General features: G+C 36.2%; 1 pseudogene; it reads right to left on the reverse strand.

Annotated features, from left to right (window-relative positions):
- Positions 1-25,921, reverse strand: part of LOC145479946 (Fanconi anemia group I protein-like) — a 28,559-nt pseudogene extending 2,638 nt beyond the window's left edge.
- Positions 25,922-26,470: the final 549 nt, after the last annotated feature.

The following is a 26,470-nucleotide window of genomic DNA, read 5'->3' on the forward strand; positions in this document are numbered from 1 at the left end:
TACCGATATTATTAATCATCCAAAGGTTGAAATGCAACTTTCTTGCTACCTTTCATTCCTTCTTGGTTTTTGGCCATTGAATTGAGTTTTAATTGCTTACCGTTTAATTCAGTACACTACAGTTTGTTGTTTTATTCCTTTGCCTGTAATATCTGCCTCATGAGCACAAGCACCTCAGTTTCTGATTGACTTATAAATATATCTCATGACTATTGAAAGAGTGTAGCACAGTTACCTGTCCCAAGGATTTTAAGCTTAATCTATTTAACACTTTTTTTTGTTTGATGACGACTTTGAAAAAACCTCCAATTTTATAAAGAGTAAGTCACATTGCTTTTGCCAACCAGAAATTTACAGTTTTTGTAAGCCAATATATCTTTCCAAAATCACACACTTCAACATTTACTACATTTCAGAAGGTCATAAATGTTTGAGGTCAGGTTGTATCCACCATGATGCCTTCTGAAAACAAAGTCGTATGACAAAGAGGCATATATAATAAATGACGTCAGCAACAATCGCCCTTTTGGATTTGGTCATATCAGGGTTGGACTTTACCCATGGAACCTCGAAAAACAAGCAAAACGATTGAGTAAAATTTGAGGTGCCACTTTTTAGTCACCTTCAGGGTTGCTTCTGTACAAGGACCATCAGGAAGAGCAGACTGGGACAGTTCATGAAGAGCAGCTACAACAGTGCAAAGGCGATGACACAAGGCTTGCTCTAACAAACCACGAGGGCAACTATCAGGGGAATCTGGAACCTTCTCTTCTGCAAAACAAAAAGTTTTGAATGGCATCTGCTTTCTGTTGAAAGTCATCTTTTGTATTTTATAATTGTAACTACTCCTGTAAGAGATGCAAAGTCCATTTTCAAGTTGTCTGTTGCATACACCTACAATAAACACATGCTAGAAAACTAGGGAGAATATAAATTGAATATGTACGACATTTCCTTTGCTGATTGCTTGATGCTTTTTCCTTTTCATCTCTATGATTGAGACAAACTTTGCGTGGTCTTTTGTGCATATTTTTGGTATTGACTAATTTACCATTAGTTTTAGTAGCAGGCCTTGCTGTTTAAAGGATAAATAATGCCATCCGCAGGTTGGATCACGGTTCATGTAACATGCTCACCTGCCATTCCTGTCACTAATAATGTTATGTCTCCTTTGACTTTAACAAGTGCCCAGTCCATTTCATCCACAATCTTCTCAATCTGGCTTACCAAGAGGATCTATAATTTCAAAGCACATTATTATTACCAATTCAAAGGCAGAATGAGAAGTGAAGAAAACAAATAAATCATATCTCACACAATTGATAAACGACAGGGTGTAACATACATGCACATATACAAGTGAGCTCTTAAAGCATGTATGAAATCACACGCCATCTATGAAAAGTATAATTGTTGTTATTCATCTCAAACTCTGATTAGTGATAAGGCATTTACAGCTTTCTGATTGGTTCACTGAATCTTGGTTATCAGCCAGTTTCCTAAGTTGGACTTAAAATGGAAAGTGAGATGCTGCTTAGCCGATTTTTTATTTTTTTGCTTAACCAGGAAGCAAAAGTTTCTTTGGAAAACTGGTTGAAAGAGCGGTTGTGCTGAGCTTTCTACCAATAAAATATAAGAAAAGACACTGCCATGCCATTAACAACGGAAATTGTCGTAATTTACTCAACAATGTCTGTGTCAACAATTAGTGCCTTTACGCTAGAATGACCAGACACTTTAATAAAGGATATGTAGGTATGTAGGTATGCATGTATGTATGTACAGAGAGTTTGATATGAAACATTGGTACTATGTCTATGGGATGGTCACTGATGATGCTAAAGGCTAAATCAATTATCACCCAACAGCAGACAAGGGAGAATAATCTAATTTTTTGTGCCTGGATTACTTTTTATAAAAAAAACGATTTTAATTTTCCTACTTAAATGTTTAAACTGAAATAGCTGGTTCAATTTAATGGAAACTTCTACGAGCAAGTCGATGGAGACTCAGAACTGGCAAGCATGATATCAGTACATTAATGAAAGACACACTGCCAGAGAAAAAGCTCTCGGAAAAGATCAACAAATATCATCACCCTGAGAATCGTGAAAGCCTGACAAAAGTATGGGTAAACCAGACTGTGTGGGATAATTTGAGTCCATCAGTACATTTACAAGACGTTAAAATGCAAAAGGTACAAACACCTTTGTTTAAAGGTATGTGTGCCTTGACATGCATGATTAACAAGCTCATTGAGCAAATAGTACCACTACCTGTTGGAGGTGAGCTGCTTCAAGAGGCTACAGATGTCTTTGCTGTGTTGGCTAATGCTAACACTCAAGGCTTAACCAAAGGCATAGAGAGTTGATAAACCCTGACTTACATGATGATTAGTATATGTAATGGGACTACATGCTGTCCAATTTGGAAATAATTGGATGAGAAAAATTCTGAGGAATCTTTCAGAATCTTTCAGAGGAATCTTTCTCATCCAATTATTTCCAAATTGGATAAGCATGTAGTCCTATTACCTATTAATTATATAGCATACAAAAAACAGATGAACAAGGCAAATATCAACTAAGCATAAGCCCACAAGTACGCATTGCGGACCTACTTTTTTAAAATAATTTCAAGGTTGTTCAGAGAAAATTTAGTGGTGAAAATCTAGTGGTGAACTATAATGGCTGATAGGGTACGATAGCTCAGCCAGTCAGATTGCAGCATTTGATTTGTATACTAGTGGAATCCTATTCATAACAATGATCAAGGTAATTGAAATTGAACTTACCGCAACAGTAGGTGCAGCAGTTCTTGGGTTGATAATTGCAAAGTGTGTTCTGTCTTCAACTTCAACTTCCTGAAAGTGCAGTTATTACATAATTATGATGAAACCACCTTCCTTTTCACTAGTATCTTTACTTGCAATTCCTCGCTATAAAAATGAAGTTATTGTATTGTGTTGTAAGAAAGAAAACATTCTTTAAAAGACAGGAATAAAACAGTTAACTTATACCTCATCTACATCTCCAAGCTGGCTGTGAACATCTTGGGCAACATCACGCACCTAACATAAGAAAGAAGCCAACTTTACAGAAGCGGTCTCCTTGTAAGCAGTGCAAGATCTCACCTCTTACAAGTGAAAAAAAAAAAATGCCTACAACAGGAATATCCTCTAGCTGTCCTGACCTGTAGAGGCTCAAATAATCATTACAGCACTGAACGGTTTGATAGGCTGACAAGACATGTTACTTTGAGAGTGAATTGCTGATTTTGTCCTTACCAAGCCTGCACTTGTTTTGCACTGGAAAGTCAAAGAATACAACAGTGACATCAAAGACTTAGTAAGTGAAGGATCATCTGTGAAACAGACAATAATTTCAAATCAGTATTACTACCATTACCAAGGCCTGACCTGTGACCCCTTTTTCCATAAAGATCCTCTTATTTTGATATCTTAAAGTTGATATCGCAGGTTTGGTGCGCAAGTGGACCTGTTAGCTACAAATAAAACTGTGAAAAATTAGGACACAAATTTCATAATTACATCAAGCAAGCTCCTATTAGGGAAAATGTGTACGCATATGGAAGCTAACTAATTAATAGTAGAATGGTGAAATGGCAAAATAATAAAATGGTTAAGAGTACAATTGAACCTTGCCATTTCGAACTTGCCGGGGAAACAAAAAATTGTTAAAAATAGCGGGAGTTCAAAATAGCCAATAGTAAATGACCAAAGAGCAAATCCAAGGGAAATGGTTTTGAGTTCGAAATAACAGGGTATTCAAAATAAGCGAGTTCAAATTAGCCGGCTCCAACTGTAGTAGTTAAAATAGTAATAGACAGTACCCTTACTTTCCAGCAAACATGATTTGTTACTTGTTAAAAAATATGTTTTCCATTTTCTCCAGAAGTGTACTGTCTTTCGTCACTCTTTTGCTTCAATTGTTCTATTTAGGACGCTTTCTGTATTACTACTTTGTTAAAAGTAACTTCCATGTTGTGGTACCATTATATCTAAGAGAGTTTCTGTACCTACTGTCTAGTTATTCCGTAGAACAGTACAGGTTCATATTATGAACATTCAAGTACCCCTAAAATTTCACCCTTAAACAATCTTAGACACTAAGTTGGGATTTTGTTTTTGGAATGTAGAGATTTCATTGAAACCATGACAGGCCTTGAGGTTAGCATAAACACATTGGATTTCTTTTCTTACCAACATTGTGATCAGCACAGATTCTCTGAGCCCAGGCCTGCAACTGATTGAACTGAAATTTAAAAAAAAAAGACATATTAAAGGGAATCTTGCCTAAGAAACAGTTTTGTTTCAAATCACAACTTGGTGTTTGTGTTACATTGTTTCAGAGATTTAAAGTTGATAATTCTTTGCCTGTTTTGGGCAGATCCCTTCTGCTATTTTAGGATTTCAAAAATGATGGGAAATTATGACATCATTGCGTAGTTGAATGTTTCTAAAATAAAGCATTGTATGAATATGTACAGTTCAAACAAGAATTCATCTTCTGTGGACACCATATTCAGAACTCTGGCCTCGCAATGACATCATAACTTACTATTAAGTAAACGTGGTGATGCCCAGGTAATTTTTAAACTGAAAACCAAACACTTCGTATTTGAACCACTTCCAGAGATATCAACTTAAGACCCCATGATCAGTTAAAGAACTTTAGAACTTAAACTGCTTTACAATCAATTAAGATTCCCTTCAAACATACTGAACAGTTATAAAGTGTAGATGACATCTCTGTGATTTTTACTAAATTGAGATAAATCCCACCTTGGGGTAAGATTTACTATGTTGTATGTAGTTTTCACCTATTTGAAACTCACTTGAAACAAAATAGACTCCTACACTTTTTTTTTTAACCATGGATACGTGAAGCATAGAAATGACTAATGTTACGGGGCAGAATATGCAAATATGGCACTCACTCAGATGTAAACTTTTAGCATGTAGAGCCTGGGTGTGAGTTTCTTGAAGACCTCCAAAGTTGAGAGCGGCCATTTTGATTCATGTGTTTCGCTTTTGTAAATATGTATTATTTTGCCTATGGACTATTGGTCACATGCAGCTGAAAGCTGAGAGAGGTATTTGACTGTGGTCATGTACATGTATAGGTCACAACAGCGCGGCCAGCAACGTCAAACAATTGAGATACAAGTCAATTAGTCAGGAAGTGAGATCATGTTTAATAGACGTGGATATCATTAGACTCATAGCTTTTTTCTTGGCTAGAGAATTTGATGATTTTCCACTCGCTTTCCGTCCTTGTAGAGTCCAAGGTTAAAGCCTAAGTTCTTGGCTTCATTTTATATTTTTTATGTATACATTGAAATTCTGGCAGTGCTCCTAACTTAAATTCGAAATCTGTGATTTAATTTGACTTTAAAACAAGCTTACTTCAAGCAAAAAATTCAAATTGCTTTATCTTTTAATTTTGCAGTTCTTCACCCTACATTTCCTCTGTATTCTATGCAGTTCAACCAGAGTGAACATTTCTTCATGAGTGGTATACAAGTCAGCATTCATGATCGAGTAAATTATGTCCTAAAATTTGAGTAATGGATAGACAAATTAGCATCCAAGACACTGTGTACAGTAGATATACTTTTTGCAAGAGAGATTTACTTTCCAATCATGACAAACACAAGCCATGCCAAACAGACATAGTGGCTGGTGATGTATGTATAATTTTATTTTTCCTCTAGAAATGAGACATGTAAGCAACTGGAATCAAAACTTTAAATTACAGTTTAACCCCTATTAAACGGCCACCCTCGGGGAAACGGATAGTGGCTGCTTAAAAGGGGCTGGCCTCTTAATAGAGGCAAAAACAAAAGAAAAAACCTCATCAGGACTTTGATTACCGGCCGCCTAATAGGGGTGCCCATTTAATAGGTGGCCGCTTAATAGGGGTTCGACTGTAATATTAATATCTGTCAATAATCGTTTTGAATATTTCTGCATTGCTTGCGAAACTAATACAAACAGTTGCCAAGATAGGAATAAAATAATGTGATTTCTGTTTCCAAGAAAGAAAACTATTGTTATTGTTATTGTCTACAGTACAATCTGCAATACCATTTTTATTTTGTATTACATTAAGATGGGGGGGGGGGGGACTCCCTACAGTTCACTCAAGGTGCACTTTTTATAAGGCAGGAGGTATGACAAAAAGGCAGGGATTTTAAAGACTCGCTGCTAATTTATCCACAAAAAGAGATGTAATGGGTCCACTGTAGGTATACCAAAGTATAGAAAACAGTACACAAAAGTGAAAGGATTCTGACCTTGGGGCAGAGCCTCCTGGTGTAAACTTGGTTGGGTCTCTTCTCCCTTCCCCTGGGCATAGTTACATGGAGAAAACTTATATAATTGTAAATAAAAACATTCCCTTAAATTTGGGTTCAAAATCGCAACAAAATTGAACCTTTTTGGTACAAGATGTAGCAGGGGATTTTATGGCAGAGTATCATTTCCAGCCAAACATTTTCAAGTAGCCCTTTCTGGGAGGGATGCTGAAAACTGTTTGAAATGATTCTTATAATATTTGCAGAAATACTTTTCTCTCTATTCCCATTTACCAGCTAGCTAGAATCAAATTGTTTATGCTTGCCGTAGCAAAAAATAAACAAGATTTTAGCAATATCTTTTATTTATTTATTTATTTATTTATTTATTTATTTATTTATTTACTTATTCAACTTTGCCTAACTAGTTAAAATACTTGTATAAATAAAATTTTTATTATTAGGCAGGGAGACCACTACAGCCTAGCCAATTACAGAGGATCCCTTGTAATTAACAGTGGATCAATCGTAATTTACAGTGGATCCCTCGTAATATCTGTGTCCCAGTAAAGTATAATTGTGCAAAACATTCTTCGCATTCTCAAGCTGATTGTCTTAAAATTATTAATGTCAAAACCATGTGACATACTTTCCACACAATTGTCATACAGCCTTTTCATAATGCAACACTAGAATGTTAACTGAGCAAGGACCACAACCAAATTGTGGTCCTTGTGGTCTTCAGCAATCTTTGGAAATCTTCGGAAATTTTCGGAAAATGTTCAGCAAAGTTTGCGTGACTTTCAGACAAGTTTTGGAGAATCCTCGGAAATTTTTGGAAGGCGGTTGGTAATCTTCAGAAAATCGTCAAATGTACCGTCATCAGTATGTCTATATAATAAAAAGAACATTACACGTTAACTCAAAGATATGAATTCTATGTTCTTTTGGCAAGAACAATATCAATATTATGTTCTTGGTACTCAAACATAAAATTCATATCTTCTCACCATTGTGTAATATCCTCTATATAACCAACTCCTCTAACTGGGTGTCAATTTGGGACCGGTGATTGTGGTGAACTCTCATTTATTGGCTTAATTGTGCAACAGACTGTAAAAGTGAATTGACACTACATGTACAAGTCAATATAATACAATAATGATTTTTCAGTACTAATCAAAATTAATTGATATATTCCATTTTAAAATTTATAAGGAGGGAGGCATCGAGGTATATTAGAAACCGCAAAACAGAAGAAAATCATCCAAAACCGCAAAACCGGAGAAAAATTCGCCCAAAAACTGAAAACCACATACAAAACCGTCAAAGACCGATAAGTGGACTTGTCTGAAGCCTTTGTATCTTAGAGTATCTTTTACATTTTGCAGGCTTCTCTCTTCCTTTTTCACTTTACATCTAAATGTGTTTCTCTTTCGAAAATTCTCGCCGCCTTTCCCTTCCTAGTAAAAAACACAACACAATCCACAGTTGCTTCTTCTGTTGTTGGCGTGGGAGGCACGTTGGAAACTGGCCAAATGATTGCTCTGGTCTGCGAGGTCAAAGTCTCGGGTGTCATTTGAGACGCGTGATCCCCTACCGTGACATTTAGTTTGTCACGCATTCCTCTCGATAACTTTGGTGTTTCGCGGCTATTTGAGATCAATTGCCGCTCAAATCGAAGAAACCGGAACCCAAACAGGACAAAATAGGAAAAACCAAAAACTACATCGGATACCAAAACCGAAAAACTGCTAGTATTTTTCACGAAAACCGAAAACCAGATGCTAAAAAACGAAAAATCTTCAAACTGCAATGAACACCAAAACTGAAAAACCGAAGTCTTTTGGCACAAAAACCGAAAAACCGATCTAAAAAATAGTCAAAACAGCAAAACCAAAAATCCCAATGCCCTCCTCTATAAGCAGTCTGTATAAACAGCCTGTAATTTGATTTTTGTTTACTTGCCTAGTTACACTGTATTTGTACTACTTGAGCTTTCAAGAAGGCTTTCAAAAGTCATTTCAAAAATTATTAACTATAAACTAATTATTATAGATCAAGTAAATGTATGTAGGCACATGTAATTGCTCTGTGGACCTACATTTTGTCTTTTCATTGGATTCTTCATTGTATTATTAACTTTCAATACTCCCAATCTACCAATTCCTCCATGAGCTGGCTCACAAGAGCCTTTGATTTCCGGCAGACCATGTCAATTTGCCACTCACTCAGTTGTAAACTAATCAATATGTCAATCATCAATATCAATTTTCCGACATATCAAATTTACAAAGTAATGCTGCAACGTAATACATTCAATTATGCTTCAGCTTTTCTTTAATTGATATTTGTTGTGGTCAGCACAAGTTTAACCAAGTCATTGCTAGTAACTGTTTGAAAGACTTAAGGTTTAACTTTGTGTGTAGATATTGACTGTGAAGAGTCATTGAACTTCCTGAGACATTGGCTTGTCAATCCTCTAAGCTCAAAGAGAGTTTATGAGCTCCAGCTGGCTGGATAGCGAGCCTTAATTTGTGAGTGAATCTTATGAGCGAAACTTTGGGAGAGCCTACTAGCACTCTCAGGCTAGCACTATATCAGTAAAATTATGAATCAAACATACACTAAACAATTGGAAACTTAAGTAGGACAACTTATAAGTCCATAATACCCAACAAAAACTTTCTTGTGGCAAACAATAAGAAACACAGTTACATAACTAGATATAAACAAAATTATCTACGGTGACCCAAAAATCCTGCGGTGTTGTCGGAAATCAAAAGAGACCTCCTCATTTTGTAAGCACTGTATTCACAACTTCTTCATAGTTTCCTTTGATTAATTATTGCAACTACATCGTTCTCAGATACTGCCTTTTCTTGTGCAATCTACAACTTATGCTGATTTTAAATCCTGTTTCCTATCCAAATTGTGCGGGACTGGAATAGTCTACCAGGGTCCATTGTTGAGGCTAGGAGCCTGATCCGTTTTAAGAGCGTGCTAGAACGCTTCTTAAATATATATTAATTGTTTGTCAGTGACCTGATTCATATTTTGTAAATAGTTATTTAATATTCTATTTTATATATTTTCATTGTACATAGTTTATAATAGTTTACATCTGTTTTATCCTTTTCGTTAGGGAAACGCTATAAGGTTGACCTCTATTTTTCCTTTTCAGGATGTGCTTTTTCTTGTATTTTATTTTCATCATCTTGAACAAAACATGTTGTCATCTTGTCACGTTGGTAACTCGCATAATGCTTTAACTATAAAATCTCCTTCCCTAAATGGCAAGTAGTCTCCTTAATTTTGAAGATTAATTCATGGCACCCTGTCTTTCAACATGAAACACAACAAACCATAACAATGAGACGCACATTATTAATTATTTTCTAAGTTGCTACATGTACCTGTGGTCCATCTGGCTCCAAATGATGTGCCAACAGCGAGATAACATTTACAAGTGACTGACTGTCTTTTGTGCTCATGTAACTGTCCTCATCAGGTGAAGATATGATGCTCACAATTAAGCGCTAAAACAAAAGTTCAAAAATTACGTTGAATAGATAAAATAAAAGCATCTCTACCAGATACTTTACTCTACGAGTGAACCTCAATGCAAATCCCTATCCCTAGGATATCCTTTGCAGTCATTTACTTCAAGCTACATCAATGCCTGCTGTCTTGAACTATTTTTTGTTCCTCTTAAGAGTTCAAGAAAGTGGGTTCTCAAACAATTAATAAATTCTGAAATTCAAACAAAGGAAATAATAACCGTGGCGGTCATATTTGCTTAGCATAGATTTTAACGATTTATTTCTCTGTTCTCTCCTTAGTTTTAGTTTTGATGGAGAAGATTTATCAAACATTCGTGATCATACATAACTAACACCTCAAAGCCCATATAAAATACTCTGCTGCTCATCATATTTTAAACCCTCTTCTTGATGTTTGGTTAAGTGGTAAAGCATGGTTTATTGTGTTTGACATATAACTCAACTACTACATGCACATGTGCATGGCGAATCATCAAATAACCTACTTTACATTTAGCAGTATGCATGTATGCTCTTGATGAGTAAATTTTTCCAAGACAGTTTGGTAACAGAAATTTGGAAACAAATTGACCAAATGTTGTTGAATTAAGTTCACAATGCACCATACGGCAACTCTTATGAGTTAAACATTTTTAAACTATAGAGATATTTCAATCACACATACAAAAGACAAGAAATATAATTCCCACAGCATTATATTTCATATCCTTATGGTACCAACCTGGAATTTTTTTATTTGTGAATAAACAGCTTCTTGGTTACTTGCATCATTTGTTGCACCTCCATCGCCATCCTGACCTGAGTCTAGAAAATGTAAACAGTGATAGTCAGAGAGAAACCTAACCTCAGAAGTGCTTAAAGATGTAAGTGATTGACACCCACAAAACAAAGCAATGAACACTACAGTAGGATGAAGGCATTAACAGCTTTCCTACTCACCTATGACATTCATGAAGTGAGGCAACTTCTGGGCAAACCGGCAGCACATGATGTTAACTTAACCAAGCAAAATCCCTCTAAACACAAACTGTTGACTTTCTTACCCTGAATAACAATAAATGTTATAATTGGTAATAATTATTATTACCATTAGCTTCATCAATTCAGAAGTTCAAGATGGATTTGGGCCCAACTTAAAAGACTTTAAAATCACACGAATGGTTATTGTTGTTCCATAGTGATTAAATGCATTATGTGCACATGCAGTTTCTGCCTTTGTTCGTGCCAATGTCACTTAACATGTCAAATTGCTGGAATGCTCAAGTTTAAAGCTAAAAGTTAAGACACTCACTGAAAATTGTATGTTGCATATGAATAGAGGATTGGATAACTGTTGGCTCATAACTTGATTTACTACTGCTCATGTTATATTGTGTTCTTATATAGGTCCTACACATTTTCTCTTCAAACTTCAAGGACATGAAGACAGAAAGTGATGTCCATTTTTTGCAATAATTAACCGTTGTGAAGGTCACAAATGCATAAAAGAAGTTTGTCAGGTTCAATGGGATATCACTGCATTTAACTCCGGGGAATTACTCTGATTTACATGTAGAGACGTGTAAGAAGTTTCAAAGCTCCCAACAAGGTTACAAGGCACACCAAAAGTTAGCAAACCTAGCACTCTTACGATCACTCTACTAATATGCCAAGCCCCCTCCCCCTTCCAACAGTTAATAGATCGCCCTGGTTTATGTTTTTACTGAACTGTAGAAACATAAGTGAAAGTTTGGGAGAAATAGAAATTCTGTAGGATCATTTGCTGAAGGAGAGTGTTAGAGTTCTCCCAAACTTTTGTTAGAGCAACTCAATGCAAGCACAGAGAAACGGTTTTCTAAGTTCTCTTACACAAGAGAGCAAGGAAAATCACATGTAGTGCTTTGATTGTCTGAACGTAAATTCTCTTCACTCACAAGAAGATTAGGTCAACTAAAAAGAGGTTAGAAGTTCTGCTGTTAGTACAGGCAATTTTCCAAGGCATTTAATATAGGAAAATAGAGATTGACTAGGCAAAGAAAACAATATTTTGTCTGCTCATTATGATATGTACATGTAAGGTACAAAAATTAATTTGAAACAGAGAAAATCTCAACAACGCTAACGTCCTTAAAAATAGGGGGAAATGCTTCACATTTATTCTCCGAAGCTTTTTTCTGTTCATGGTACCTTTTCTTTCCTGTCTCTCCCCACTCAAATGCTTCCACAGCACTCTACAAATAAATCAATGCAACATCAAATGCTGAACTCCAATCACAGCATGATGAAAGTTCAACATGCCGAAATTAAGGTAAGTGGCATTCATAAGGGTCAGACTCCTGCTGTATGAGAGTTGCAAATTCAAGAGAATGTGTATAGAAATTTGCTTTACACAGTGCCAAACTGAGCACGCAGAGGTTCATGTCATCAACAGCACGGATATTTATATCAGTGTTGCAAGGAAAAGTGACATGAAATGTCAATCACCCTCAGTAATAGCAGGGTTTACGGCAGCACCCTTGACACAACTATAAAGATCAAAAGCATTAATTACCTTCCAATAGTACAACAATGTTTGTAAACATTCTCTTTAGTAGAGCCACCAGGTCCTGAACAAATTGCATTGTCATGGATCTAGGAAACCAATACTTATTCAAATCAGGAATAAAAGAATTATTAACGCTTCACTGGTTATTATTATGTGTCACAAAATGTTCAAGGAATTGTGCACACTATGATTGGTCAGTTCAAGTTCATATTCACCCCATAAAGCTAGAGTATAGAGTCATATATGCACTTGTGAGTTCTTAAGAATAAGTGCAAGAAGAACTATTCCCTTAAAATACAATCAAACATGGGCCCTTTAGATACATGTATGACTCATATATCTCAGATTGCACTGACCAACTTTCCTACATAATCCAAAATCTGTGGAATTATTTTCAACTACAGGGTCAATGTTTGGCTTACCCAATAGCTCTCAATTATATTCTAGGCTTTGTTTGTCTAAAGTAATAAACAATTTGGATCATGTAAGGTGTAAAATATATTCAAGTATTACTAACAATAAAAATAGTACAGAAAATTAGTGCCCTTATACCTCCTTGAGTTTTTGAAGAGCTGAATTTAAAGCATACTTGACTAAATCTCTTGAACCTCTCAATGCAGTTAGACTTTGCTGGTGACTTGGAGCTGTGTCACTAAAAAGGAATTGAAATAGCACATAACAAAGAGAGTGTTGCTTTAACTTGGCAATTTAACATGAACCTTGTTCCACTTTGACCATCATAAACTATTATTTGACAAAATGTCATTTCAGTATCTTGGTACTACCCAGCAAATGAGGTACGATCATTTAAGGCCATAGCACTGGAATGTATGATTTGTTGTGTCCTATGAAAAACAAAGTTTCACCAGAAACATCGTGTATACTTTCAACACATTCCTGCTTTTACAGCATTTTCTTTATCACTATGAGTGATTCATACATTCCACCATGCCAATTTCACATACATAACCTAAAGAAACATTTAAGCGAAAACATTACCTGAACAATGCTCTTAACAATGATGCAGAACATTCAAGTGAAAGCATGCTCTTAGCTCCTTGTTTCCCAGCTGTAGAGCGCCCTTTCTTCCCTACAATGGAAAAAAACCAATTATAATTCCTTGAGGCAATTTTAGAATAAAACTGGTAAGCAGCAAACTCAAATGAGACAAATTAAATTACCAGGATTAAAAAAGGGTAAGAAGAAATATTCTGTACTGTACAGCATGCATCATCAATGACAATTTTAAAATGATACAGACAGATATTGACAAGGTATTGTGTTTGACAAACATAAAGCATTACAATAGTAAAGCGTATTGCATGAAACATTTTTGCTTGTCAAACTCATGAAATATTTTATGTTCTAAGACAATGAAAAAACAAAGTGGCTCATTCCTTTTTTCAATGTTCTGAGCAGAAATTTATAGACAAACTGTATCTTTATAATATGATATCCTAAGTTATCCGGGGACCACAAAAACAGACTGATGTAGGTGTGTATTTCAATCTAATAATTAGATAATAACATAATCTTAATAAAAACAGCAAAAAGTAAATCAGGAAGGCAATGGCTACAATGCATCTCTTGAATCATGTCTGTTCCATTCACTCAAACACAAATTTGACACTCAAAAAAACTGTCATGAGTTATGAATGTACATGTAATGCACTGCCGAAGGATAAACATATTTTTACTGTGGTACAAAAAAGAAGTATTCCGTTTGTGAAAATCGAGTAGAATCATACCAGTAGTGTTTGCCTTTTCCTTCAATATCTCTGAGAGTTAATTTCCAAATAATTGCAGAATCTCTTCAACTGATTCAGCACTAGGAGCAAACAAACAAAAAATAAGAACATCAAAAAAATACATTTATTTAGTGTTATTTTCCTATTACAAGTGAGTTCGAGGAACAGCGAAGCAAAACAAAGCATAAGTAACTATTTAGAAGAAGTGAAACGTTTTAATATCTGAAGCTCTTACCAAGAACACACAGATAAAAACTGATTTCACTGAAAACAGAAATCAAAAGGAATTCTTTCTAACCTTAATTCTCCTTCAGAAAAGCTGTGCTCCAGCAAAACCTACACAAGAAAAATCTTTTCAATTAGGTAATATTTATATGTTTATTTTACAGTTTTGAGATAATGCAAATTCTTGTTTAATGTATATCCTGTGTTTAAATGAACAGTAAAAGCAGTCAAAGCATTCTTGACAGAAAACAACAAAAAACATAGTGTCATTGTAAGTAGTAGCAATTAAAAAGTGACTGTGTTAACAAAAAAAGTTATTGATTAAAAGCTTTCTTCTCTAGCACTGATAGACTTCTTTCCAAATACATACTTACATGTACCTATTCAGAACAAACTCTCACTGAAGGAAAATATTAATTTGCTGGCAATGCATTAAAACACATACCAGTAACAATTTATTAAGTTATATTCTATAGGAAATAGAAACATTATTTTGATCCATTTTTCTGTAGAACAAGATGGTAGTAATGACTTGGTAAAACTCAAAACAGTTAATGAAACCCCTAAAATATTTTACTGTTGTAAGTTCTGTAAATGTTGTAAATTTCTGGCCAGTTTGGAAATTTTACTACCAGCATTTTCTTTTTCAACCTCCTGATGAAATCCCACCAGTCTTTACTTCCATATTCCCAGAATTAACACCATCCCTTACATACTACAAGAAAACTATCAAATATTAGCCTGGCATAATACATGTAATCACTTCCTGACCAATAAGAAACACCGAATACTTTTAAAGCTGTGAATTGAGTACACACCTCATAAACTCCTAGAACAAGGAGAGCCAGAATATTATTCTTGATACCAACACTACAGGCCAGAGAAAAATCTGTAGACTTATCCTGAAACAGTGAAGGCTCAAATTACCTCAACTAAACACTACGCTACATACATAATTATATTCAGCATTAGAAAAAAACAAGCTAATCATATCATTAAATAATTATTCAAATTACATATTTGACATGGTTATATACCAATGTGATAGGCAAAACAAACAACACTTTATTTGCCTTCTATTTCTTTAGTGGCTCATAATCAATGCCTTAAGCCAGACATGCTGCATTAAATAAATCAACCTATACTGCTTGTGCAATTTTTATTGAATTGGTTTTAGAGTTAAGGTTAAACTGTTTTAAGGAACATAGCCATTGACTACAGCCTGCATGCAGTCCTCTCCTACCTTGCCTACCACTGAAAAACAGAAAAAATCCAGGAGGGATAAAAAGTGGTACCAGATATATATATTTTTTAAATTTGTACTCTCAGTTAATGGTTTAATCAACAAACAAAGTACTGCTTGCAGTTGAGTTTTAGTGGGGCTGCTATCTTAAGATGTATGTAAAACAGTTCACCAGCTCAAAGTCCTCCATTTCAGATTTGTAAATCATTCGCACAATTGATTGGAATAGATCCTCAAGTTCATTCAGAATGTGCTCCACAGACTCTGAAATCCCAAAACACCAAAATACTGATAGTAGTAAATATAGTTATGAAAAAGCAATGTTATTTTTTGAATGTTCTACTGCTGTTTATAAAAGCAATCCAAATTAGCACTCAATAACAACAATTCACTCTTTAATTGCATGAATAAAAAGAAGACAAATCTGGCAGTAAATGGGACTGTGGACACTGGGTGCTCCCTGGGATAGCAACGAGATTGGGTGGTAGTGATACACCCTGGACAAGTAATTGGGTGGTTAGCAGACACACCCTGCAAACTAAGTGGGGCAGTTAGTGGACTCAAAACCCAAAGTACAGCCACAAACTGGGGTGGCTAGCAGACACAAACCCCAAAACAGAAACTTGGGTGATTGGCGGACACACCCAGAGATAATGAATGAGGGCAGAAACCCTTGGGCGGTTAGCGGACACACTCAGTGAATGAATTAGGGTGGTAGCGAACTCACCCTGAGAAGGAAGTGCCCCCGACCTAGCTACTTTTAGGTAGCTAAAAATAAGGTGGGGTACCGTAAAGGACCCACCCAGCCTGATGCAGGCGATAGCTAAGTGGAAGGTGTACACTCAGGCCAGTAGTCCAAGTTTATTGGTAGGGAGGGTAGAGGAGGGGAAGGAAATACTGTACACTAGCAAAGGAAAATAGGTGGCATGCCTAGCGTGCTACTAGTACAAAGACTGGTGTAGCATGACATGTTCCTGAGTACTGTTTGTTGAGGGGGGCCATTGGGATTTTCGGTTTTGTGGTTTTGGCTATTTTTTTAGATCGGTTTTTCGGTTCCTGTTTCAAAAGACTTCGGTTTTTCGGTTTTGGTGTTCATTGCGGTTTGCAGATTTTTCGTTTTTTAGCATCTGGTTTGGGGTTTTTGTAAAAAATACTTGCAGCTTTTCGGTTTTGGTATCCAATGTGGTTTTTTGTTTTTCCTATTTTGTCCTCTTTGGGTTCCGGTTGCTCTTCGATTTGAGTGGTAATTGATCTTGAATAGCTGCGAAACACCAAGTTATTAAGAGGAATGCATGACAAACTAAATGTCACAGTAGGGGGATTACGCATCTCGAATGACTCCCAAGACTTTGACCTCGCAGACCAGGGCGATCATTTGGTCAGTTTCCAACGTGCCTCCAGCACCAGCAATGGAAGAAGCAATTGTGGATTGTGCTGAGTTTTTTTATGAGGAGGGGAAAAACAGGGAGAATTTTTGAAAGAAAAACACATTTAGATGTAAAGTGAAAAGGGAAGAGAGAAGCCTGTAGAAGCTTAAAGATACTATACAAAGGCTTCAGACAAGTCCATGACATTCACAAATACTTTGACAAAATTAGTGTTAGCGTAGTTCCCTCTGTATGCCCCACTTGTCACCATTGTATCCATTTTTGACGGTTTTGTATGCGGGTTTCGGTTTTGGGAAAATTTTTTGCGGTTTTGTGGTTTTGAATGATTTTTTCTTCAGTTTTGCCGTTTCTAATATACCCCAATGCCCCCCTCTTTGTTGAAACCAGATATGCGACAGATGGTAAAACTGATAACATTGGATGAGTATACAATAGTAATGGACAGGAATAATTGATATAAGCTGTAATTGTTAATAAAGATACCAAGTCAATGTAGCTAATAACATCCATAGTTTAGGATATCAAGTTCATTGGCATGTTCGTAATGCACTTACACAATAAAGAAATAGCATCTCTGTGGCTAAGACATATTGATGGACAGTAATACTAAGCTCTCCTGGTTAACAACACTTTACAAGTAAAGTGAACATAAGGTTTTCTGAGACAACTGCAAAGAATGTCTGGGGTGAACAACTATAATGACAAAGCAACTTGCACTTCTGGACAAGTGAATTATGAGAAGCACCACTCTTCCTAATGTTCTGAACTTCATTTGAAGCACTAGTCACATGCATGTAGTAAGATGTGACTGTCCACTAAGTATCCCACACTTTTACAGTGTGTTAGTGATGTCACATTTTTGCAAACTCAAAACTTTGTGCCACTAGACTGGAAATGTTCTGTGATGCACTGCAGCTATCCCCAAATGCATAAAAACTCACAAGACATCTTCCTATACATGAGATTACTGGCCATGGCAAGTATGTTTCCCAAAATAGTGACCTGGCAGATACATTCAAAAACATCATGGATCCTAGCGTGTTGTGCTTAGTTATCATAGTGACATACTTAGCCTTTGTGCTTGCTTAGTCTCATTTTAATAATTCACTTACCATTTTCTTCATTTTCATGTTGATTGTGATTTTCAATACATTTTTCCATTGAGTGAGGTAGGTAGCACAGCAAATGCGCCTATAATGTAGGAGGACAGCTTACTTTAACAACAAAAGTTACAAATCAAAATCTCTTTCAATGAATAAAAGAGAAAATAATATTTCTCACCAGTGGCTCAGTTAGGTAGACCTGGTCCCCTGCAGCTGACAAAGATGGTTACCCTTTCACTGGAGGATTGACACTTTCATCTGACTCAAAATATTTCTGAAACTGTGGCAGTGTAAAAGGATTTAGTTAAGATGTCAAACATACCCAGCTTTTTACCAATCTTCCCTTTTTTTAGGCATCACTCACTACAATCACTCTTAGCTACCATTTGCTGTCAGAAAAGACATCAATGTACTTTGCTATTCAAGAATTGCTGTTCATTGAATTCAGCTAGTTTAAAGACAAACCACTAACTCAGCGTACAAAAAAAACATTTAATTTATTTTTTAGCATGATTATGGGTTTGTGATGGCAAAAACAGTATTAAAAGAACTGAGCAACAACAGGACATGTAGCAACAAGTTATGATTTACCTGATTATTAAACATGTCCAAGATTGGTTCTTGTAACTGAGGGTTCCTACACAGCACATAAAACAAACCCTAAAACAATGATAACAATATAAGCTAATGTACAAGTTTTATTAGTTATGTTGTATTAAAATAACAATTAGGTCCAAGGGAGCCACAAGCCATACATATACTATAAGAGAACCTCACCTCGTAAAGCTGCACTCTTACATCTGCTTGCTGAGTAAGACACCTGCAAAGGTTTCCTTGAGATAAAGATATAAAGATGCTCAGGACTAATAATAAACAAACTTACAGATTTACATACATACCTTAAGCTAATTAAAGAAATACCATATTTAAGATTAATACAACTTCAAATGCCCTTTTCCTATAATACTAAAATTTAAGGTAAAAAGTGATTTTAAGAAACAATATTGCAAAAAATTAATAGAACAACCTCAAAATAATGTAACGCAATAATCAGAGCTAACAAGGCAGAAAGTAACTTGCCTGATCACCAAGTTACATCATTCTACCTGCTGTCAAAAGAAACATGTACCAAGTGAAAGGACAAATATGGTTAACACTGAATGACAATAATTTCTGTCGAACAGCAAACAAAAGTCTTTTTTTTTTTTTTCAGGAAAAGAGAAGATTTTCACCCTGGGAAGGCGTGCAGAAAGGTTAAATTTTGAAATCACCTGCAGCTTGAATATTGATACATGCAGTGAGTGGGCATCGTACACAATAATTTTGTCCAAAGGGCACCAAATATTAGAAAGTTGTTTCCAGGCGTTGGAAATAATTTCCCTTCATTTGTTTATGAAACAATGTTGTGTGACATTTTTTAGTGTTGTGGACAATGAATTGGTCCCTTCTTATTTGCATAACTCAACAGTACTCAGCAACAGTACTCACTTTAAAACCTTAAAATCTACCTACTAATTTCCAAAAGCTCACATTTAAGACATGTCCAAGTGAAATGTGTTTGGCAGTCAATCTTTCTACACCTTTATGGCTGGGAAAAACTTAATTTTGCGCTCTATAAGCACGGTACTCACTTTCCATTGCTAAGAATTGTTTTAAAGTCAACTCTTCTTCACTGAATCAAGTGAATACTGTTGTATTAATTTTACTCCCAATTTGCTGTGACGTGACTTCTGTGGAATAATTTCAAAGCAGCACCATAAATCTCGTGTTGAAAAGTATTTTCGCTGGTTTTCTTAGTTGATACATGTACTTTGAAAACATTAATTGACAAAACACTGTCTTTCTTTGCCACTTAGGACTGTGTGATGACCAATGAACGTTGATGTCACCACCTGAAGAGTATGGCGTCTCAGTTTATCTCTCGCTTTGGAGATCAGTAGAGAGATGCTAAGCAGTCTACTTTCTTCAGCAGTTCAGCTGCTGTCGTCTTATCAAATTTCACAAATATTAAGAGAGTATTTTTCCAAAGCCAAGGTAAATAACTCTCCCACATAGAGTAAACAGGTTTTGGATATTGATCGTATATGATTGGAGAATTCAGTGTCTCGTTTCTGAAATTTGACACGAATGGCTTTCATTTTACATCATCTTACATTCCGCATAAAATGAGCAGTAAACCAACTGAACTGAAAAAAACCCTTGCCTGAATTGGGTCGTGTTTATAAAGCCATACGACATTGTGGCTGAGTGTGTGTGTTTGCTTTTGCACGCGTTTTAACCTCATCACTTTTTTGATAAACTGTATGACAAATTAGTGGTCTTAATCAAGTGAAGAAATTTTGAAGAAGCATTTAATAACCTTTTAAAGATTCTGACCTCTGTATGTAGTCGGTATTTTCACAAAAGTTATCAGTTAAATTCACTGTTTTAATTCGAGATAAACTTGTGTGTGCTATTGGTTGACTTTAGTACTGATTCTCGGTTAGTCAAAACATTTTTGCATATTTTAGATAAAACAAGTTTCATTCATCTTTGTAACAAATAGAATTAGAACTTCAACAAGATTACATGTATGTCAACCAAAGAAAATATTTCTCGCTAAAATTATAGATACTGTGCATTGTATAACTTACCTTTCTTCTTGAGTGTCAATTTTTTGTTTTGCCTCTTAGCTTGACACTTTGTAACGACGAAAACACAAGTGTTTCTGTAGGTCTTCTTGTCACTGCCACATATAGGATCTTCACGATTGTCGCACTGTCTTGCAAGTGGGCAATTTTCTGCTTTCTTTGTCTTCGGATGTCCGCACTCTCCCTTGTAAAGTGCAGTCAAATTGTTGTTCTTTTGCTTGGCCTGACACCTTGCAATGCGAAAGAAGCAAAACGACTGGTATGTTTTATTGTCGCTCCCACACACAGAGTGTTTTGTGGAGTTCCCAATTTGAACACAATCCGCTAATCCTGTGGAACACTTTGCTCTTTCCTTGATGCCTTTTGCTGTCTTGTTCCGACAAGGTCCTTGAGCTTTTATTTTCAGAATACCACCAGTTTTATTTGCTTTACACTTAGCATTGTTGAAGAGACATAAGTTGCTGTAGGTTTTTCCATCGCTTGCACAAACTGGTTTTAGTTTCTTGTTACATGGTCTGTTGCCATCTTTTCCTTTGTTTTTCTTTCTTCCATTCTTAGCTTCAATAACTGCAGGACAAAAAAAGATTCTTTTTTTAAGCTTTAATCCTGGACAAAACCAAACCTGTGAAAAGGAAAATAGTGACATAAAGATAACAAAGCCTCTGAGAGAAAATAATTCTCTTTTGTCTTGGATTTTGTCCTAGCTTTAAAATAGATGTTTGTTCATCAAGTATTCATTGTTATCCAACTGCACTATCCCACAGTACTTGTAATCCAGGAAACCAGTTTAACAAGACTAAAAGTTGTAATGTCTTAGGTCAGTCTTAATTCAGTCTTAGTAAGTAAGTCCTGAGCGTGGGCAACACAGAACCCCTGGGGAAGGGGGGTTTGGGGGTACTCCCAGAAAAATTGGGTGGGGGTGTGTGGCCTGCCTCCCAAAACCCTGACCCTATTTATGACCAAAATCTGTGATATTCCCTATCCTATTTATGACCTGACCAAAAATTCGCAACCCTATTTATGACCTGACCCTAAAATCAACACCCTGTTTCAGACCTGCATTAAAATTAGTTCCTTAGTTCAGACCAATGTCAAATTACCGTAAACATAATTTGTGAAGGGCTTTTATTGATTTTCTTTTCGATAATGATGAAAAAGTGGCTTCTTGTTAAAAACATACCCATATCAAGGCTAGAGTGCAAAAACCATACCCTATTTATGACCAAAATGTCCAAAATCAGCTAAAATCAATACTCTATTTATGACCAAAACAGCTGAAAAACCATACCCTTTGGGCCCACACATACATGTACCTATATAGCCCATATAAGGAGTGCCCCCACCCCACCCCCCCCCCCCCCCCGGCGCAGAACACAGTTACAAATTTCGTAGGAGGGAAGAAAAACTGTTACATTGAATAACTGATCTGAAAGTGTTTGTAAGAATCATTTACTTTGGGGTTTGCCAAAATACTGCAAGATTCTCCTAAAAACATACAGTTATAGTTCAAACTAAAATGCAAATTAAATACAAATTTAAGATATATTTATTCCCAGGGGTAGCGACTTATCAAGATGTATTCTTTCATCTGACCCATCAGCTGCTTCAACTCTGCTCGTTTAAATGATCCTTCTGCCTTCGTGAAGCCTTTTATTTCAAGTAATAAGTTAAATTTGAGTAATTTTCATTTCCCCTGATGCTCAAAAACTATACATTTTCTGCATTAGGTGTCTCAAACATGATTTTGCTGATTCAAAGATAAATTCATCTTGTCCATTTATAGTCAAAACTTTGTGTAGGACTTCCAGACAGTGTTATCTCATTCTTTCATTGTTTGCTTTCGTAGTGCCATGCTCGAAATTTATACCCCTCGCAAGGCTCAAACAAGTATTAACAGAGATAATCTCAGTAATTTCATCCAATTAATGTAATACCTTTTGGGAGTAAGAGAGAAACTGGAGAAACACTTTACCAACATGCAATTTGCCCATTAGGAAGTTCACCCAAGGATGAAATAATTACCTCAACTTTTCTTACAAAAATATGCAAAGTAAGAGCAAATAAACTTACGTACTCACGAATTTTCTCATGCGTATTACTTAAGTGAGCTAAAAATATATGTTGCATGTTTTCTCTCAAAAACACGGTATTTCAACACGTCGTCGAAATGATGAAACTGCAAACATTTCACAGTAATTGGACAACACACGCTTGTTATTTTTTTAAAGGAGATCTCTGGTCATCACTGGTTTAGTTATTAAAAAAGAAGATTATTCATTAAGAGCCACTGTTGATTTCACGCTAAGAAATAATGGCATTCCAGTTAAAGCTGTCTGCTGGGGTAGGCCACAATGAAGGTTTCTTGCAGTGTACACGTTGGAATATGACCCTCCAATTCATTGAGAACCGATTCCAGATACTGCCTTAGTTATGATACCTATCTAGTAAATATTCATTCAATGACTTAATTTTCACATCTGGTTTATTTAGCAGAGATGACAAATTGTTCGGAGGACAGGATATGGGAAAAGGATACATATAAATGCCCAAATTCAAAAATTTCAACACTAAAAGCTGCGATTTCCAAACAAATAAATAAGCGCTTGCACTTCGAATTATGTACACGCCAGAGATCTAAGCCATGGCGAGCGTTTTTATTGGCTTTGAGCCTTGAAATGGCCCCGATTCCCAAGAACACCAGCGCTAGCACATGTTGCAAACTCCCCCTTGTAATGTAAAGCTACTTTAAAACAATTACAGGAGATGATCGGGAGATACTGTCACTAATCTGTGTAAAGGAAGGCACTAGAACAAGGCTTAAAATAATTGGAAGTGTGCTGAAAACTGCAGGCTTCCACCCACCCACCCACCCACCCACCCCCCCCCCCCCCGCGTGCGTGGCAGGGTTAAAATGAACTCAACTGCATTGTAAACTGCACCACATTATATGTCTCGAAATCAAAGACGACTTATTCTGTTATTGTTCTAATACAAGGTTACAGTACCACTTTATTGAGGGATGAATCTCAAGTGCCAAATTCTTCGAAAATTGACTCAATGCTAGTTGAAATTCCTGACTGAAAGAAAAGGATCCCTTACCTGATAACAACAAGTGATACAATGACAAACAAAACTGCAGCAAACTGCAGTCTTCCAAACCCAAGCGACCAAAGCAAAACGCTGTTTGAAAACGTATTCGGGGTATGTTTGCGGTGGAAGGATTATGTCAATCAATGCATAATCGAGAGGCACAGGGTCCCACTGGAAACATGAAAAAAGCCATTTGTCTGGAGCTGATGGTGTTAAAACCCAGGTAAACAACTGGAACTTTAAAATCACCGCACTCGTGTCATGTAAAGACTTCTGGGTGAACAAAATAAACCTCGCCTCTATGTATCTTTCCTGAGGTTTAGATTTCCTCACCGATTATTATAATTTTTTTTTTTTTTTTAATCTGGAAAAGTAGCATGGGCCAATGCATCACAGAGTGGTCAGTATACTTTAACAGTTTCCTGGTGATCTGCAAAATTGTCAAAGAGTTCTTAACGCAATGAGGAGGATTTTGCGCTTGTAGCAGAGAGACTCACTGTTTAAGTGCACCTTTGGGGTGCCCGATTGTGGCATTGTTTGAATATTTTATCAGTATTTGATATTTTTTGCACAATATTCGTCATATTTTACGGCAGATGTTGTGAGCTCGCCACGACAAGCCCAAAAATTGACAACAAACAGCATTTTGTCATTATAAAACCTGATACTTTTTTTCAACAAAATGATCACTTTATACCTTGATGAAATTTCGCTATCATTTTTGACAATTTTTTTTTGCAATTAATTCCTGTTACTAAGTTTTTTTCTATACACATGTACACATGTAAAATAGGTAGGGAGATAAATTCTCGCATAATCGGCTGGTTTGTCGTGAACTTAACTTCAATAAGAGCGCCTATAGTTCTTGGCTCACGTTTTAAGTATTTATCCACTTAATTATTAAATCATCCAAAAATAGTTCCAATCAACTCTTTCCTAGCATCAAGATGACATTTTAATTGCATCCTCTCACAACTCAATGGTTTAAAAACATAGATAACTTTTCCTAACAAACTGGTTATTAATTATAGACTTGTTCAGTAGTTCATTAACAAACTGCGATGTCAAAAGCCCTCGTACATACTTTCCCTATTCATGCAAGTTAGCAAAGTTATGCGGCTGCGCCTTAAATCGTATTCCATCATCTTCCATCATTGATTGAGGCAACGAGAATGAAACTTTTATGCATAAAGTAGACTATTAATTTTTTGTTCTGACTTCAGAACTGCTTGTTTCTTTGTCACGCTCAAATGAGTTTTCGTCATGACATCGTCTTGCATACTAAATGAGATGAAAGGGCGTTTCCAGTTCCGCCGTTTTCAACAAACCAGCTACTGGAACAATACACAAAAATCTAAAATTTCAGGCGGTAAACTTGTGCAATTTCAAAATGGATCCAATAAAGTGGCAATTGAACTTTGTGTCGTGCAATTTTGGTCTGAAATCGTACTTGTGATTTCAAATCAAACTCGCGCTGCGCGCTCGTTCGATTTTGAAATCACGCGTATGATTTCAGATCAAATTGCACTCTACTCAGTTCAAATACCGTTATTAATTAATTAATATGCTGTTGTTGAATAGATATAACGATAATTAGTTTTTCGAGGAAATTTGCATTTCCCTAACGCCTAATTGAACGTATTAATGAAAAGTCTCAGCAGACCAGGATTCTTTTTCATTTTGTACTTGCAAAGTTGAATATCTGCATTGCACTTAAAGCTTACCTTGAATCTGTTTGATATAAACATCCAACGTGACTCCATTTCTGTGCAAAGTACATGTTTGCCAAATATCGTGTATAAACTTCATCGCGAAGTGGGTTCGGTTTTGATAATCCATTTCATGTGATTGCTGCATAGCCGCTGCTCGATGGTAAATGCAAGATACACAAATCGTTTTCTTCCGATGTCAAAACTAAACGCTGCCATTCTGATCAACAATATCCTAGGCGTCTCAAACCTTGCCCTGTTTACAGAGAGAGACTGGAATCCAAATTACCCAAAGGTCCGTGACGGCGAATTGGTGATTGAAGATTTTTTTTTTTTATTTGTCGGGATTAATCTACAGAATAAATTCGGCAACAGATGGAGATTTCAGTGGAACAGTAATATCTTATAACTTTGGTTCTTATCTTTAGTACTATTTCGCCATTTCGCCATTTCGCCATGTCGTCATTTCGCCATTTCGTGTCTTAAACACGCCCGCCGAGAAGCCGAGAGGTGCATTAGTCAAATGAACACGACATCCTTGAATGGAATTATGTTTTGCGATAAATGGCTTTGCTGTCTTCTGTTTCATGCTTGATGCCTGTCTTTTAGTATCAGCGCTTGGGAATCCGTTTATACAACGACTCGTCACAATGTGACACAAGTTGTAACGTGACCAATTACATAATTACCAGCTATGGAGGATCCCCCTGCCCCGCGCGCGCCGATTATTAGATTTGGCAAGGTTTTCTCATTTTAATAGTTGAAATTGAAAAAACCACCTGATGTAATATTTTGGACTAGTGTAATCTTATCATTCTGACCGAACGACGACAATAATTGCACCTTTTCAATTTTTATCTACTTTTCCTCAGAAAATATAAGGAGTTGCATACACGAGGGCAGAGGAAGCGGATATGGCCTGAAATTCA

Source organism: Orbicella franksi, chromosome 2, assembly GCF_964199315.1.
Source record: "Orbicella franksi chromosome 2, jaOrbFran1.1, whole genome shotgun sequence".
Classification (NCBI taxonomy): Eukaryota; Metazoa; Cnidaria; class Anthozoa; order Scleractinia; family Merulinidae; genus Orbicella; species Orbicella franksi.